The sequence below is a fragment of the Pseudopodoces humilis genome, chromosome 7, assembly GCF_049639895.1.
Source record: "Pseudopodoces humilis isolate 2021_Gansu_Grassland_sample_001 chromosome 7, ASM4963989v1, whole genome shotgun sequence".
NCBI classification, from domain to species: Eukaryota; Metazoa; Chordata; class Aves; order Passeriformes; family Paridae; genus Pseudopodoces; species Pseudopodoces humilis.
The window spans coordinates 48,968,652-48,987,934 of record NC_142206.1 but is presented as its reverse complement, the minus strand read 5'-3'; the positions used below and the strand labels follow the sequence as shown (position 1 = coordinate 48,987,934).

Genomic DNA, 19,283 nt, shown 5'->3' with positions numbered 1-19,283 from the left:
TTAACTGTATTAATTGTTAGAAGGCCTTTCCTAATACCTAACTTTAAGTTTTTCTTTTTCCTCTTTGAGGTGATTGCTTTCCTTTCATCCTCAGTTGAATTGAAGTATGCTTTATTGCCTTCCTTTTCATAGCAAACATTCAGAGATATAGATTACTATCATTTTTCCTTTATTTTTCCTTTTTCCTGTAGCTCAACAACAAATGTTTCAGCTTCTCTACACAATTCATACTCTCTAGACCTCATGGGCTTTTCTTGACTTTGTTTTATTTTCCTGCACTCTTGAAAACAAAATCAAGAATGGCATATTATACATCAAGGATGGACTTGATGTTTAAGTCCACAAGTGACACCCTAAAAGTTTTTTGCTTTAGCTTTATAAATAATGGGGGAAAAAAAAGTTTGTATTGAAAAAGAGAGTAGATTATCTAAGCCTGTACAGCATTAAGTAAGTGAAAGCTTCTTCTAAAGAGCTCACAAATAAACATGGCAAAGTGAAATGGGCAAGAAACAGCACTAAAAAATATTAATAACCAAAAAGAGAAACATAGTACTATAATTCATAATAGATGATACATACTCCACTTGTCAGTAAACCTCAACCAAAGATAATGAGGAAGACACTTTGAGTCTTCATAGTTCAGAATTTGAGAAAAAGCATGTTTGGTTACATGCTGAGAACTATATTTATTAAAGCGTGCAGCCCCTTGGTGAGGGGAATGGTACATCCCTATTCTAAGTGAACATCTCACAGAACAGCTCACAGAAGTATCAATGTTTTTGGCTGGGCTCCAAGCCATGTCACCTGTCCAAACTGATCCATCTTTTGTAGACCCATACGTAATACCCATCAAGTCAAATAAACTATGATCTAATCAAACCAGATACAATGACTACATAATGAAAGAAATCACCTATGGAGTCAGAATCTGAATGAGCATAAAGATACCTTCAAGAGGGACAGAAATTATTTTGCTGTGGCAAGTGTCCTACTCCAAGGTTTATTATTTTGTTCTAATCATAAGGAAAGTTTCCCTTGCTTTACTGAACATTTAACAAAGTTAGGCTGAAATTGGTGAAAAAGAAATATCAATTTTTCATCTTTTGTGGAATGAAAAATGCTTTTCATTCCTTTTGAAAAAGTCTTCCGTAAAGTAAGGTAGTGAGGTTTGTAATAGAAAATGTTTTTTCATGAGGAGTTGTAGACAGCAGTAAGATCTCTTCACCTTCTTCAGGCTGAGCAATTCCCTGTCTCACAGTCTATTTTCATGTATCTTGTGCTCCATTCCCTCCATTATCCTACAAACCCTCCACTGCTCTTGCTCTGCTCCATTATGCTCACATCTGTCTTGCATTGGGGAAACCCAAACTGGGTGCAGTTCTCCACTACAATAAACCCTACACATGCGTATTTACAAACACGGGTCATTGAGTGTTGTTTCACTCTAATCCACCGCAATGGATCCATTAACAAGAACCTGGATTGCCCTCTTCTTCTAGGGTGGGTTGGAATTGGGAGCCTGTCCTATTTTCACTAACCATTTTGTTTAGATCTCACATATTTAGGCAAGCTAATTTATATCCAAGGCTTTGACACTCATCCTGCTCACTCATACTACTCACGTAATTTGCTTTAAATACGGCAAACATTTTTGCAGAAGTCAGAGTCTGTTTGCAAATTATTCCTGAAAAATAAAATGTATAGATGGATTCTTCTACTTGCTGTAGAAAATGTTTGCACATTTTTCCCAGAGTCTGGCAGGTATTTATTGTGACATTTTAGAGGCTGTGATGCTGAATGGTCAAGTATTTAAATTAATTATTTACTGATGTAGATAGTAGGGAATATATCTCTGCCCTCTCTAATTGGTGCTATAGCTACTAAATGCTGGAGGTACTCTCCATCACTTGGTCTCTCAAGGGCAGTGCAAGGACTCCATGAGAAACAGAAGGAACAGTCAGGTCCCCAGTAAACCAGTTGTGATGATCAGAAAACTCTCCGAGGAGAGGCATAATACGTGCTTCCTTGGACAGCAGAGGAAGGATGAGTATTTTAGGTGGCTTTTGGGGAGAAAAGGAATTACTGGTGTTTCATACAGTTTTACCTGGCAGCATGGCCTGAGACAATTATGAGTTTGAGCTGTGTCACTGAAAAGAGATGGCCAGAGAAATGTCTGGCTTGTGAGCCTGTTCAGCAACTGGGCAGACATGCACATGCTGTTAAAATGAAGGTGGGTCTTCACCTTCCAGAATGAGAGATTCAGGAAATCTGCCCAAAGCAAAGGCAGACATTGAAGCATTTGTAGAAATTAAGCAGGGTTTGAAAAGTGTAAGTATTTGGCACAGGATAGCATCAGATAATTCTTTATCAAAATCTATTCCTTCCTGTCTTTTTGAAGTGTCTCCTAAATATTAACTAGATTATTTTGGGTAGTTGTTCTCTACTCTTCCTCTAGAACATGATATATGAAATAGGGTAGATACAGGTTAGCTATGAAAAGTTCTTTACTGTGAAGGTGGTGAGGCACTGGAGCAGGTTACCCAGAGAAATTATGGATTCCCCATCCCTGGGACTGTTCAAGGTTAGATGGGGCTTTGAACAATCTGTTCTAGTGAAACGTGTCCCTGCCCATGGAAAAGGGGCTGGAACTAGACAAGCTCTAAGATCCCTTCCAACCCAAAACATTGCATAATTCTGTGTAAGAAGAACTCAACACAGAGAGCTGGAGAGCACAACAGGGCTCTTGACAGTGTTCAGATGGCAGGAACGCGGCCTTGCAGGCCATGATTTCTGTTCTCATACTAAGGAATGCTGCTACATTTTATGGGACAGTCCCTCAGATCTGCTGAGTTGGTCACATCCAATGTCCTCAGAGCAAGACACTAGAGCCTCAGGGCAGTGGGTCTCAGGCATTTATTAAATGTCTTGACCAAGTATTACTGAAGATAAACACACTTATTTTAGGCAGAAATTGAGTTATTATTGTCTTAGAGTCTTTGAAGGAACAGATTATCATCAATACTTTTTTTAAAAAAAGTGACTGGGATGTTGGAATTCTGAAAGGAAGGAGGGGAAGTCATTCATTCAGTGGATATTACATGCACTTCATATTCTCACACATGTAAAAATTACAGCTTTGAAATACAGACCCCAAATCAGATACACTGGAAAAAGCAAATTAAATTAAATCCAGGGTTTTCAAAATGTAAGAACAAGAATATGTACGCATACAATGTATATTATATAAAATATAACATTACTGTGATATGCTACACATATGTATTTTATATTAATTAGTTTATGTGCTTCTTGGGAAGGTGACAAATGATCTAGTGCATCCACCTTCCAAGAATTTAGGTCTGGTGTTGGGTGCCTCAGGCAGATATCTACATCCTTGATTTCTTCTAGAAAATAGGACATGATAAACAAAGAGGCTTTAATGTGCCAGTGCAATTTTTAAAGTAGTTCTTTTCAAGAAGACCGAAGCTGAGAGCCCTTTAATGAAAAGCGTCCTGAAGATATAGACTTGAGATGCTGTCAGATTTAACAAACCAGCTTTTATCACTTGTCACATACTGTTGTAGGGAAGCCCATTTAGAAATGTCATGTGGTAGAGCAGCTGTGTAGGTGTACACTGGACGTCAGAGCCTGTTCCATTTGCTGTCTTTCTTCAAAGTGCTCATTAAGGGACTATAGTGACCATCTTCTAACATTGTAATTCTGGGTATTAAAGGTATTTATGCATCCAAATAAAATATTTATATGCTGTGTTAGTGGCAATATATATTTTATATATGTTATATATACATCTATATTTTCAATATCTATATATAATAATTATATATTATTATATATATTAATTATATAAAATATATTATATATTGTGTTTATTTATAAAATATAATATATATATATATTTATATGTTGTGACAATATATCTTGTGCTCCATTTCCTCATCTATCCAACAAAATGCTGTTTAAAATGGTGGTTACTGTAACTTCATTACTGAATCCAAGTGAATCACTTCATCCAGAAAAAAAGCAGTGCACATAGGAAAACCAGCACCAGTGTATACTTTTGTTGTATATGGCACAACTAAATATTCACTGTGTAGTCAGTATGTGATCTAATTAAATTTCTTATTTTTGCATGAGGCTTGTAGATAAAGTGTTGTTTTCTGCACCATCAGAAGTTCAGTCTCACATCACTGTGCACTGCTGTTACCCTCCTTGGTGGTGTTTGCACTGGGTATTTCCAGTGTGCCCTAGCAGGTTATTAGTGCCAGGATTCAAAGCAGCTGCCTCTCTTTCTCAGATGGCTACAAATTCTCGTGTCTTAGACAGCCTTTTCAATACCATTTCTAAAAGTCAGTGTTGGGTACTGCCAATATGCTAAAAAGTTTTGATGCTGATTTTCTTGTACTCCTGCACACAGCAATCTTAGCAAGCTTGGGGCTGGGACTAGCAGGTGTGCCTAAAGACTAGGAATACCTCACTTTTTATAGGCCAAATTCTGTAACATTCTGCTTACCCTAAAAGAAAAAGCAAGTGGCAGATCCTTTAGCTTTTCAAACACCAAAAGTTTGATCATTATTAAAACTTGACATGAAAGATTTTCTCAATCTGCCTAAAGCCAGAGAGCCATGAAAATTTTCCAGAATATCTCCCTCCCTCCCCTCCCAGTAATGGTTTCATTCCCTAATACTAACACAAATAGAAAGTGCACCACCTTCTCTTCATGGCTTGAGGGGGTGTCATTAGTTTCTTACACATGTTCCAAATTAGCCTTCTACCTCAATACAGCCAGCTGTGGTTTTACCCTGTGCAACTTCAGCATGATAATATTTGCTTTCTAAAACCCAGAATGTTTTCCAAAGTAAATTGTCATCTTGATTGCATCATCATGTAGTGGGAAACCTTTATGAGTGTTTATGTAAAGGGCAGGAAATGAGAGGTAAAACTGTCTGTGTTTCAGAAAAGTTTATAGTATAACTAAATTTCCTGGCCTTGAGGAATTTAGCATCTGTAATTCAGCACTGCAGTAGAATTAATTGCCTTGGATATTCTTTTTAATATGTGTGTAATACTCAGACAAATATAGCTATTGAGAGACCTTGTAATATTTGGTTCACTTGTATGAGTGCCTGTAAATCCTAGCCATGGGCTGGGGCTCTGCTGCACCCCCAAGGCATTTCCCACATCACACTCAGCACTCCTGGCTCGCTGCTGCAGATTGGAAACCCTCCCACTTTTTATTCCTGTGGACCCAGAGGTGATAGGGTAAGGAAAGAGGTAGTGGCTGGTGGTATCTGGAATGTGCCCTGTTGGAGGTTTCTGTGGGATCCCCCAGAGGCACAGCAGAGCACGGGGAGCAGGGATGCTCCCCCCACAGCGCTGCACTGAGAGCAAAATGCCTTCCCTGCTTCGCAAAGCTGACAGCCCGAGTGTCTTGGGAACAGACTTAAATATTTACTTGCTATTACACCATCCACAGAGAACTCTTCTCTGGGGAGCTGTCATCAAGCCTTTAATGTAATATTCAAGCTCATTAACAGCCTGTGAGGACAGACTAAGAAAAAGAGGTCAGAACTCAATATTTGACTCGATGATGTCTGCACCTGAGGAAAAATGCAATAACCAGAAAATATCCACTCTCAGAAACAGTCTGTTTGTTAACAAGAGCCATGCTGATGGCACAAACAAAACATAAATTAATATGTTCTACATTTTAAAGGGCAAACCCCAAAGCAGAATCTTTTAGCCAGAAAGCAAAAGAAAGCCAAACACTTTATGAAGTCTGATGGAAGCAGCTATTGCTATCAATTACATGCAGTGAAAACTAAACTAGAATGGTAATAGACATGGACAGCACTAAAACTTCCAAGCTTCCAGAGAGACAAACAAATAATAACTTACAAATAAGACTACACAAGGGCAAAAGCCTAGCTTAAAGTAAGAAAGAAAGAAGGGCCAAACCCCACCTAAGAAATTGTAGCAAAATACTAAATGTGCAAATATCAGTCAACTAAAGTCACGGATCATAGGTTTCCCCCTAGAGGAAATTTACCTTATGTGGCATCAATTAACTAATTATCTCAACCTGTCAAGATAGCAGGATTAGGAGGAATTTCAGAGGACCCTCCCTTCTACCTCTACTCTGCAATACAATCATTTTGACAGGAGGTTTTTCACTCTGTTTTAACCTTGTTCTGTAATCCAAATTCCATACCCTTCGTATGAAATCCTTCTGTTTCACAGGCCTCACCACACGGATGGCTAATGTTTATCTCTGTTATGACAATTTAATCACATATTCCTCATGCTGTTCAAAGCCCAGACTGGAGCAGGCTGCTCTGGAAGAACTGCAGCCCCTGTGAGGGACCCAGCCAGGGCTGGACCTGTGGGAAGAAATGCAGCAGGGAAACAAGGTGAGGATTATGGAGCAGTTATGAACTTACCCAATTCCCATCCCCTGTGCAGCTCAGGGGAGAGCCAGCAAAGCCAATATTGAGGCTGAGCCCGAGAAGAACAAGTGGGAGGGGGCAGAGGAAGGGGACTTTAGTTTTGTCTTTTCTTCTCACTATCTTAATCTATTTTTAATTGTCAATAAATTGATATAATCCTCCTCAATCAAGATTCTTTTGCCCGTGACAGTAATTGCTAAGCAATCTGTCTGTATCTCAGCTCACAAACCCTTTCATCATATCTTCTCCTCCATCCCATTGAGAGAGCAAGAGGTAGAGTGCTTGGGAGGCATCTGGCAGCCAGACAAGGTCAAACCACCACAGGTCCTTTCAGCCACCTTTCCAATTTAGAGAACATTATTATGTCATTTTATAGAGCACATGTACAGTATCTATACTCTTCAATCTTATATGAAGTAAATTTTAACTAAAGGTAGCTTTAGGAATATAGAAAGCAATGAGCTGTAAGAATTATAGACCACCTAAGCCTTTCCTTGTCTTTATTTAGCATAAATAAAGCCTCTCAGAGAAAAGCAGGATAAAACTCTTCAGAAATAAGAGATGAGCTGGAATTTTCTAGAAGCATAGTTCATAAAATGAGCTTAATTGCAAATAACAGTGTTATTAGACCCACTTATCATACATAAACTGGAACAGTTTTATGTGACTGGTATGGTAAGCAGGAAGAGCTTCCCTCTGAAGCAGCATTCTTTTGGGGCTGAGTTTATAATCAGATGGCTGGCCACAGAAACTATTATGTCTTCTCAGAAAATTTAGTTTTTGAGTATCAGGGAAGCTAGTGAAATTTCTCATCTCCAATTTAGACATCATTTAGTGATGTCTAAAATACAGATGTAGCCTTTTCAAAAATTATTTCCTATCATCTTAATGTGTACATTTATTTGTTTATTAATTTATTGTATCATATACTATTCTTCCCTTTTTTGTATTGGAGTTCCTCATCAGAATCTTAAGATAAGTCATAAATTTTTTTACATTTCACAGTCATAAAAGCCCAGTTTTGAGGGCGAGTCTCCTTGAATTCTCCTGCTTCTCACATTATAGAAAGGAGTCTATACTCTTTTAATCCTCAGTTCTTTAAACTAAGTAGATCTCATTGGTATATTTCTTGCTTGGCAACATTCAAAAGCGAATAATGTACCTGAGCTGAATCTTTGCTAATGGAAAGTACAATGGAAGAAATTATTCCACAGATTTTCCAAGTTTTACCCTTGGCAATGCAACCTAGGATGACATTTCCCATTTTTGTAATATGACATGGTTGTCCAAAGTCCATACTTGACCAGAGCTTTTCCTTCAAAACTGCTGAAGAAACTTGCTCCCCATCCTATACCAACAGGGATGATTCATTCCACTCATACAGCATGTCTTTGGATAATTTCAATTCTAGCTTCCTTTTAATTTCATCTTATTTTTAATTCCATTTTCAAATTTGCCAGGAACATTTTTGAACTCTATTTTTGTCATCAAAAGAATTTCTGTCTTTAGTGACATTTGCAATTTTAATTTAAGAATTAATTACTAGAAACCATCATCATTAGTGCATTGCAAGATGAATCAGTTTGAAATCCCTGAAAAGAATTAAGATTTCATGCCATGCCACCTCTAAAGTGTAATGAAGGTCACACAGATGTGAACTCAGTCACTTTAGACTGATGAAAGAGTAAGTTATTTACTTATCTCCAGATTTTCTGGTGTCTCAGGCTACCCAGGGTCTAGTCTTTACAAAGGTCTACCTCTTAACACCAGGGGAACATGCAAATGACAAATAAAGGGAAGGGTTTGTTCCTGATTCTGTTCACCCTTCATTTTATTGTCTATAGGTTTGGACTTTTTAACATTATTATATTACTATATTATTAGTATTCCTGTTATTCAATTCCCCATTAACTTCCCTGTTAAAAGATGGATTTGATTCAGTAGGCATGCATTATATTAAAGAAGGAATTCAGCTAAGTTTTTAGGGGTTCTGTCTGTCCTTTTCCTTACATGATAAATGAAATTGTTTCTAAAAATGGTCATAACAAGTTTGGTTCATTGTGCATATTTCGGCCTAGTTATTCAGCATTATGGAAGAAAACTAGTCATTGTTCAGACCTCGAAAGTAAGGGGCTATTTTTTCACTGAGATGTTCTGGAGCTATTTGGAGTGGCTCAGTTTCTGTGCCCAGTCCTGCAGTTTTTCTGCTTACCCACGTGGGCTCGTCCACACTGCTGGAACCCATCTGCCAGCAGAGCAGGGCTCTTGAGAACATCTCTGGGCACAGGGGGGATGTTGTGTGCCTGTCAGATCCTGAGCTGTTGGCAGGAAGGAGCAGAGTCAGATTTGGATTTAAGCTTTAAAACCAGAGATTTATATAATTTGATGGAAAGAGAACAATTTCATCATGCTTCTTGGAAGTAATTAGAAACAATTTTGGAGCTAATTTGTGTGCATAGAGAGATTTGCAGGACTGGTGTTATCTGTGCATTAAAAAGATTGTGCCACAGAGCCATAATCCAAAAAATTCTCGTGTCTTTGGTTTACTGTTATGGCTTCAGTGGAATTAACAAAGATACTTACATAACTAAAGTCAAATACATAAAGAAAATTCTTGGTATCAGAACCAAAAGATGAATAAACAAAGAGTGGCAAGGGGAGATAATGTTTTAAGGACTATTGTACTTGAAGAAATTAGCATGTTTTCTTGATTTTCTCTTTTCTTGAGTGACTGAACTTGACTTACAACTGTATATTAAGAGAAATGTGAGAGAAGAAGCAAGGATACTATTAAGACCCTGGTGTCCCTGAAGCCCCTCATTCCCAAGAAAACTGATCTTTCCATTAGGCCATAAACAAAAATCATCTCAGAGCTGTTGGGAATTTTTTTTTTTTTAGGACTGAGCTAATAATAGAGCTGGTCATAATTGCATTAAGTCATGTGCTTATATTTTGTTCAAAGGGGATTTTATTAATTTCAATGTAAAAGAAATCCAGGGAAGGGAAAGCTGCCTAGGAGCTGCAGACCTAATCTTGGGATGCTCCTGCCCTCTTGTGACCATTGTGAGATGCTTTCTGTAGCTCTTTACTGTGTGGATACATCACCTTTATTCTTGTTCACACCCTCGACCCTTGTCAAAACACGCTCTCGCTGTGACAGCAGGTGGCTGTGCCTACAAGCTGAGACCCCCTCCGTGCCTGAACTCTTTGGCCCTATAATTTTACTTACAGAGGGAAGAGAGGGGACCCAACAAACAAAAAAAAAATCCAATACACTGCATAAAACAGTTTTCTGATACATTTGTTTTTCTCCAGCTGCAAAATGGAGATTTTGCATTATAATAATGAAAATCATGGTTAACCATAAGTCTTGGAGAAAAGTCAAGTAGAAATTATTATGAGAAATTTTGTTACATTGTTGGGTGCATGCTTTATCATTTATTATTTATTATAGAAGAACTGGCAGTGGCATCCAACCCTTATTATTATTATGGGGTGGTAGGTTTGTTCTCGGTACTTGTTGCTGGGTGTGTGTGGCTGATGAGTCCAGGTACCTCCTTTGTGTTGCTGGTGCTGTTTTTAGTGTGCTTGGGCAGAATATCAGTGGGTTTTGTTTTTACTCTCTCTCTGGCAGTAGGCTCCTTTCCAGAAGCATGGGGGGATTGAAGAATTGTTGGGTATGGTGTGTGGCAAGCTTTGGTTCTGGTTGTGGGAGCAGCTCTGAGTGTTGGTTTGGTGTAGACACTGTTGATGGTGGGGGGGTCTCGTCTGTGACTGGGTTTTAGTGGGGCAGCTATGTTCTACCCATGGGGATCAGGGTGGTTTTTGGTTGCAGGCTTGGAGTTGTTGCTAACCTTTTTGGCATCTTAGAACTTCTATGGGGGCTAGCTTGGGGAGCAATTTGTGCAGTTTGGGGTAGAAAGGAGTCAAAAAGTAGTTTGATTTAAAATAGCAGCTTTGAGAGTTGTAGATAAAGGTTTTCTTTCTGAAGGGAAAGAACTCCAAGAAGAGGTATAATCTTCAATCTTTGGTTTACAAGATGAAAGTTTTTATGAACTATTAGAGCAGTTTTAGAGGTTAAGTAATGTGCTTTCTAAAGCTCCAACAGCAGGCATAGGATTAAGAGGATTATGAAGGAAGTGAGGGAGGCAAATTTTCTGATGATAATGAGTGAGTGTTCTACTGCTTGGCTGCCTACACATCTGAGAATAAAGAGATTGGCTGCTAGGGTTTAGGACTGCAATTGTGATGGGGTTGAAAGGGTGTTCTATGTTGTTTTGATTTCTGTGTCAGGTGGGCAAGGAAAGGCTCCTGTGGAGGTGGTGAGAGCTGGGACACCTTGTGTCATGTCACACTGCGAGAGCTCCACAGTCACCACGGTGGAGGCACCAGCTGGCTGGCTGTAAGCTATTGCCACTGCTCCAAACACCATCTCAGGCCTCAGGAGACACATTTTGTGGTGACATGGTATCCAAGAGAGAATCAATTCAGACAAGGGGACTGATTTTAGAAATAACCTTATAAACTCTTGGGGAATGTGGTATTGGGTGCATACATTGCATCCCTTATCACCCCCAACCCTTATCCCAACCCCAACCAGGGATGGAGAGGTATAAAGGACTGCTGAAGACTGTGTTAAGAGCATTAAGTAATGGGGCATGGAAGCACTGGGATGCAAATTTCGGGTTAAACATCTGGCCAACAGTCATATGAAACTTCTGCAGGTACTTGAACAACCTTGTTCCATGTTTTCTCCTCATGTGTGTAATTATTACAAACAATATGAAGAATGTTGATTTGACATTGAAATACCAGTATCATTATCCTGGCTGGTCACAGAAGAATTGTGGACTAATTGTGTTTTTCATATAGCATCACTCACTGCAGCTGGGGAAGATTAGGGTCTTTATTTTATCCATGCCTTAAATAACTACAGTTATCAATTTATAAAGAGTTTTCTTAATGATTAAAAATTACATAAATTAAAATTTTAAATTAATTTGCATAACAAATCGTTATCGTGCCTCTTTGCAAACAAAGAGTACCCGAGGAACTGGTAACTGTTTCTGGCCATTCTGGCCCATTCCCTCCTGCCCTGCATCACGGGCTCTCTCCTACCCTCCACTGCACCAGAGGCCACTCTGGGATCAGCTGGATGCTCTGCAGGATTCCTTTAGCACCACCAGGTGTCCCTGCCATTTAAGAAATCATCCAGAGCCTACCTTAGAAGACAAAACATGTTTTTGTTTTTGGGTTTTTTTAAATTATTATTATCATTTTAACTCAATAGGACTAGTGTTTCCAGAATGGGCAAAAATACGAGCAGCATCCATCCTCCCTGCCTTCCTCGTTCTCTCCCTCCGTGGCCGAGCACAGCCTGTGGCAGAACCAAGATGATTTATGTCCATGGGGGCACAGGGTTCACAGCTTTTCAGAAATGCTGTAGCACATTTACTGCCTCTGCTCTTGCCACGTGTCTTCCAACAGAAATGAACATGGGAAAGCATCTGACACGACCATGAGACACATTGCAAAGAAAAGTATCCTGGTATTCACCTGCCTACCTTCGGTGGCAGCTCTGGGAGTGTGTGTAGTTACCCCACTGGGAATTTCCAGGCTTCCTGCACATCTTCCTTTGGTCCTTGACCCTGGGAATGAGCATTCAAACGCAGACTCACAGGGTCACTGCAGAGATCCTTCCTTCCAGCCTTGTCTGTCTCAGAGTCTCCAGCAGCGAATGTCTGAGGAAGGAATATAATAATAGAGAAATACAAAATAATCTTTTCTCCTTCCTATCCTCCCAGACTCCAATTCTCAGAAAAGTGCTTCCCATGCCTTCAGAAATGCCCTTTCCATGCCTTATGTTTTTATATTACAAAACAAATATTTGAAACTACTGTCTTGAACTGACCTGTACAGCTCCACACCATAGGAACCAATGGATTTCATGAAATAACCTATATTCAGTACTGATTGGTTTTATTAACTTTCCTGTTCTCAGCTCTGCTCCTCTCTTCCCTGTGGCTGGACAGAGGTATGCATACAGGTCATATGAAGACAATGATGAAAACAAAACATCAGAATCAGCCAAGAGTTTCCTCACCTGGGGCAGCTGCTGCATCAAACAGCAACTCTCTGGCCCAGGGTGGATTTTTCCTCCCAGCCCAGACCCCACCTGCTCACCCCCCTCCTCCTGCTGGAGCTCCGGGGCTCACATTTAAAACAGCCACATGCCAATTAATGGGGCAGAAACACCTTCCTTTTCTATCATGAAGAAAAGTCTCCTGAATCACTAAGATGTCTCAAGTATGAAATATTGTGCCAGGTCTTTCAATTGTATACTTCTGTATTCCTAATTTCCATATTAATTTATTAAATGCCTATCACCAACTCTTTCTTTCAAAAGCATTGATTAAACTAATTGCTAACACACATCCCACAAATCTGCGGAGATCCATTTTTGAATTTAGAAATAATTTAGCACATCATAAAATATAAAATATAAAAATATAAATATGGCAAATATAAATCTTACTACTATGAAATCATTATTTTATAATAGGAGCTTTCTACAATGTATATACCAAAGTAATTGCTTAAAAAAACCTGGTCCAGAGTTGCTATTAATAGACCCTGTTTCAGTATATTTAGATGTGAAAGATGCATTACATCTCTAAATATGGCAGTTAAAAAATAAATTTACTCATGTGAGGGCTTAAAAGGAAAGCAAGTTTTTAATTTAATACTACACAAGTGAGGCAGAGACATTTAGAAATAAATCATTCTGAAAAGTTGTCTACTCTGAAATGATCATTTGGATTTCTTTGTAATTTTCTGCCTGACAATTTCATAGTAAAGGGTAGCTGTAGTTCTGTGGAGACTGACCAGTGCCAGCTGGAAGCATCACTTGGTGTTACACAGTTTGTTTTCTATGACAAGTTAATAAGCAAATAGATACACATGGCCTATTGATGCATTTACTGAAACATGACCATCTAAATTTCTAGCAGCCATCCCCTCCACTGCTTAAGCAGATGATAATCCCCTGAGTGAATTAGATGCCTCATGCTAAGTGCATCATTGCTTCCATGGGCTAAGCCAGAGCTGCTCTGTTTGCAGCCCTTTGCACTCTTCCAAGGGAAGGATGACTCAAGCATGTTTAAAAATCAGTTGGAACTCATGTCCCAGTGGTAGAGGGCTCACAAACAAGACAAAGAAAAAAGAAAGACATAGGATGCTTTCATTAATTCCTACTTCTTTAGAATTTAACATATTCCTTCTGTCGTTAGGCTTTTAGAAGGCTTCCAGAGCACAATGTTCCTTTGGGTGCTGTAATGGCATTTATGGAGGCCAGAAGGAAGTGCCAATGTATAAAACTTTCAACAAGAATGTTTTAAAACACAGAGAGATTCTGTGCCATTTGAAAAGAGTGCAATAGGAGGAATCAAGACATTTTTCTAAAGAGGTGTACGTTTCACATTTGTGACTAAGAAAATGTCATCTTTATTTCTTTACATTGATGTATTGCACAAACATTGCCATAGCAAAAGTATCTGCAAACAGGCTAATTCCAAGGTACTGTTGCAGTTTAGTATCACTTTTTATATGTAGCAAATCCCCAGACAGAGAAAGGCTTAGCAAGGAGATACTTGGAAACAACACCCCTTAAATGTTTTAGGCACATCCTCAATACTTCATAAAGGAATCTGACAGGCAGCAAAATAAAAAATCATTGCAAAAATAAAATTGGAAAATCAAGGGGGATTGAACTGAAGTAATTCTAGAGAAAATTTCAGTCCCGAATTCCCCTGTCAGACACACAGATAGCAAAATGCTCACAATTGCAGGTTAATCTCAGAAGCACCATGAAGACAAACTGGACAGCAGAAAAAGCCCTCTGCTCATGTCGAAGGGAATATAGATGTTGGAGGGTCCTGCTGAGCAAGGAACAGCCCTGTATGTAGTCTTTTAATTTTAGTTAAATTTTGAGTCACAGTCATTTGGACATATATAAACAAAACTTTCTCTTAATCACAGTTAGGGACCTCAGTGGAACTCAAAGATCTATCAAAGGCAAATGCAAAAATAAATTAGGAGCTGGGTTTACAATAGATTATTATTATTATATAATACTATGTATTATTAAATAATAAAGAAAAATTTTGCAAGGGCCATCTGCCAAATTAAGGTCTCCACTGTAGTCAGAGCTGAGCAACAGCAGACGCCAAGAGGATCTCTGTGAGAGAGACACATTGTTAATTGCACAGCTGCAAGAAACATTTCTGACCCAGCTGGCATCCTTTTAGTTACTCCTAGTCCCATCAAGAAATAGGAAACTGTAATGTTCATGCAGCTACTTGTTTTGTGTTGCTGTGGCTAAGGGAAAAGAAAACACGTGGGCGGATTTTCTGGTGGATGCAAAGTGCAAGTGAGATAAAATTCTGATTAAATATTTAGACTCAGAGAAGACAAAGGTGATTTGGGACATCAACTGAGCTGTGCTCTCGATTAGTAAGGAAATGGTAATGCTTCCTTCAACGAGTAGATGGCAGCAGTACCATTTGCTGCATAAATACTCTCCTGTAGCTGTGTTTTTGTAATAGGTGGACAGAGAAGAATGGGAGCCCCTGTTCTGGAACAGACAGCTAGAGGCAAAGGAAAGAAGGAAAGCAAATAAGTGCAGTTCCTCCAGCAAAGTCAGTTCAAGGAACCCATAATATTGCATTTAGTATATAAACAAACATCCATGAAAAAAACCCTACATTTTTTCTTCCAAACAGGATTTAATTATATTCCGTGCATGAAAAGAATGAATTCTGCCTCAGGTCTGTCAAAAATATTCTGACCATTATGAATCTCTGTGGAGCCAAGAGGAACACATACATTGCATGATAGAGGCAACTATCAAGCTGCATCCATGTATGTGAGAACTCTAGTTAAATGGGGGTAAAACACAGCTGGCCATCAGGAGTCTGTGCACAGCATAGCAACAGCTCTGTGTGTTTGTGTGGCAGAATGATAGTTGCTGGATATTCAACCAGGTGTAGAGTTTGCCTCGCCTTTCTTTCTCCAAAGGTTGTCCCTGCTATCTAGATGTGAATGCTTTTTCTGTTTTAACAGCCAGGAAATAAAAGCCTTCGGGGATTGGAGCCTGATTGCTGTCTTCCTCTGAATTTGGGTAAGTGAAGCTGCAACTCCTGTCCCCAGCTGTCAGCCCTGCTATACACAGCAGAGGGGAAGAGATGATAGCCAAGTGCTCCGAGCAGCCAAATAACAACTGGAAGGATCTGCCTGTATTAATCTGGCACAAAGCAGTGACACTTTTGGTTGTTTATCAAGTTTGAATATCACAGTTTATACCATACTTTGATGTCCATATATTTTTACATGGACATCAATGACTTACATAGGTTGATATCCTGCCAGAGGTCTAGAGGAACAGAGCAGATGCACCTGCACCTTCAAGTACAGCGTTAGGCAGTGTGGGTTCATGGAGAGCCAGTGGGTTGGCTGGGTGAGCAATACCAATACATCCCCTGGGAATGGGAAGGACTCCACTTGAACAGGGGCATGAGGCAATATAAGGCACAGTGCAGTCCACATTTATTACCTTTGAATGACTAATGTAATTAATCAGGATTGATCTGAGGTCTGGAAATGGTATTCTTCTATTTTTCCCCCCATGATTTTTTTTTTTTTTTGAGAAATTTCTGCAGAATGAAACTAAATCTACCAAAGGTTTAGCATATGGACAGTCCACACACACCATAGGATAGAACAGAGCATTTGTTCATAAATATGTAAGAGGATTCCCATCATTTATTTCATAATACTTTGCTTGAATTTTTCTTCCTATGTTTATAATGGAAATGGAGAAATACTGACCATGGCTTAAATTAAATCTAACAAAAAGGTTCTACCACAACCTTTCAGCATGCACTGATGCTGGGCTGCTGTTTAAGGCTGACCTTAGCTGACCATAGCAGTGGGATAATCTAAGGATAATGATTAGAAGGTCTGCACTGTCACACAGGAGGAGGGAAGCTGGTCAATATGTTGCAGAAATCTAAGTTTTCAGGAACTGTTTTGCCACATATCAGCATAATCAATTTTATCAATTATATATAAGCTCACACACAAGGTAAGCTGTTGTCTCAAGACTGACATGGGACACCTTGTCTGAGCTGGCCAGAATTCTTTCCTAATACTAAAAGATTCTGCTGCTGATGAGGCATAGCAGTGACAACAGCAGCCATCTAAGACTGACCACTGCCTTCCGGTAATTATCCATTAATTGACTTCTGGACCACATGGCAATTGCTAAGTTGTGGAAATGTCAGTGATCTAAGCAAGATAATGAGATTCAAAAACCAAAAGACTCATAGCTTCCCTGTTGCTCACAAATTCAGATCACTCTGAATTCAGATCAGAAATTACAAAAGTCAGAGCTTTTCATTATCTCTTTCCCAGAATTTCAATTTCTTCTCAAAAACATTACTGCATCATTTGTTTTAGTTCATCTCAATAGAAAACACAGCAGCAATACATGACATGCTTACAAACTGTAGCCATGCATTTGGTAAGGCATATGAGGTGAAATTTATACTGAAAGGATATCTACCATATTTGCAGAACAGCCTGTACACCACAGGCATCACAATGACCTAAAGGAAAGCAGAGGAGAACACAGAAAGTTGTGCAGTCAGTTTCAGGTGAGGGATGCTGAGAACCGATGGGTAGAGTTTGATTTCTGGAGGGATCTAATTTGGTGTGCTACTTGGCACTCAGAAATGCAAACTGTTGGAAAATTTGTTGCAGTCTTCAAGTTCCCAACAGTCCACTTAACATCCACACAATAAAAACAGAGCCTGTGTGTCTGCCTGAAAGGTTAAAGCACTTTGATACCAACCATCTCTAAATAATCACATCAAATTTAGGTGAGGAAGACACTTTGCTGTTAAGATCTACCCTTCTTCCCTTTTTCCACACATTCTTTACACATTTGTAGTTGCTTCCCTCTGCATTAAACCATACTATTTAAGTACTATTTGCATTACTCAGAGATTTGAAACATAATGATGGCAAATTATTTAGCAAACAATTAGAGGAAGGAGTGCAAACATACCACTAATTTCTAAAAGTATCTTTAATTGCTTTGTGCAGGCTCAGAACCTGAAGCAAATATTAAGATAATTAATAGCTGTCAACTTGTCAGTCACATGAAAAGCATCTTCAGTCAATTATGCAAATGTGTCCCTCATACTTCAGAAGGTGTGAGTAGAGTTACCTGCTGTTTCCATCAAGGTCACACTGCCTTCACAACACTCTTCCCGTGGTGTAGAAGTTCAAATCCATTCTGATAGTTCCTTTAGGATTTCTAAGCCTTTGTTCAGCAATCACTATCAATGAATGAAACACTTGCTTTATATCTCCAGTGAGTACTTCAAACATAACCTTTGAATAACCTCCAATAATTGGATGACAGATGACCTACATATGAGTTTGGATGTAAAAATTGTTCTAACAAAATCCAGACAAGCATAGAAATGCAGAATTCATGATCAAAAAAGCAAAACAAGGCACCTTTCCAGAAGGCAGCTGTTCCCATTCTTTGTTTCACAGGAAAGATTTCAGCTCATAGGACTTTGAAATACCTTGTCACTTGATAGCAATATATTCGTGCCTTCAATAACTACTTAAAGTATTAAATATAACTGCAAATTGCTAGTGTAGTGGATCTTTGGGACTCTTAACATCCTGTGAAGTGTGCTTTCCCCAACCCCTTTTAAGCGATAACCACTGGCAGAGGATGTGATGGCTGCCTCCACCTTACTCTGGACTTTGGGGGTGGATGGCAACATGGCAGCCAGGAGCTGTCTGGAATGGTGACCCAGACGTCTTGCTGCTATGCAAATATGACCATAAGTCACTCATCTTTCTCTATAAATAGCAGACAGCCCAGGGCCAGGGAGCTCTCCTATACGGCAGCGGGCTGCACGCCAGGATCTCTCCTTGAGTAGGGACACCTCTCAAGGTTACTCCTCCAGGCTGAGAGATCCCTTCCCACAACAGATCCTCACTAAGTGGTCAATGGCAGGATAAACTTGGACTTCTTAGCTGAGCTGTCTACAGGATTCACTGTGCATGTATAATCCTTCAGCCATAGACTGTCGACCAAGTCTTGGGACTAAGAGTGGACCCCAGTGTGCCTAGACTTCTCTCTGAGACGGGGTTCAGAAAGCAGGACAGGCTATTCTGAACCTCATCATTCAGTGGGAGGGTCTTTCTGACAGTTTTGTCTGACCCTGTCCTCTATGCAGTAACTAATCAAGTATACCTTGGTGACAAATCTGACATTTCCCATTGAACAGTAACTCACAACTTTATAGTGACACAATATGGTGGCTTCTTTCTTGTGAGGGAAGGGCATCACACCAAGGCACAAAGCACAGCAGCCTGTCTATCTATCTATCTATCTATCTATCTATCTATCTATCTATCTATCTATCTGTCTGTCTGTCTGTCTGTCTATCTATCTGTCTATCTATCTATCTATCTATCTATCTATCTATCTATCTATCTATCTATCTATCTATCTATCTATCTATCTATCTATCTATCTATCTAAGGAAAAAAAACCAGAAGGAATGTTGCTGGAGGTATGCCAGTACTTCCACCAAGGGAGCACTCTCTGGGAGAAGTGCAACTCCAAACACTCACCTTCATTTTGGTACATCCTCATAAACCTCACAGGAGGCAGAAAGTACCCATACTTTTTTTTTCCATTACTATCCGTTTTTCTAACTTAGAACTATAAAT

At 39.3% G+C, this 19,283-nt stretch overlaps 1 long non-coding RNA gene across 1 annotated transcript; it reads left to right on the top strand.

The window, feature by feature from the left end:
* Window positions 1-6,197: 6,197 nt before the first annotated feature.
* On the top strand, window positions 6,198-12,854 carry LOC148184028 (uncharacterized). Its single transcript, XR_015772866.1, has 2 exons — window positions 6,198-6,428; window positions 12,466-12,854. It is a non-coding gene; the product is annotated as an uncharacterized LOC148184028 (long non-coding RNA).
* The last annotated feature ends 6,429 nt before the right edge of the window (window positions 12,855-19,283 follow it).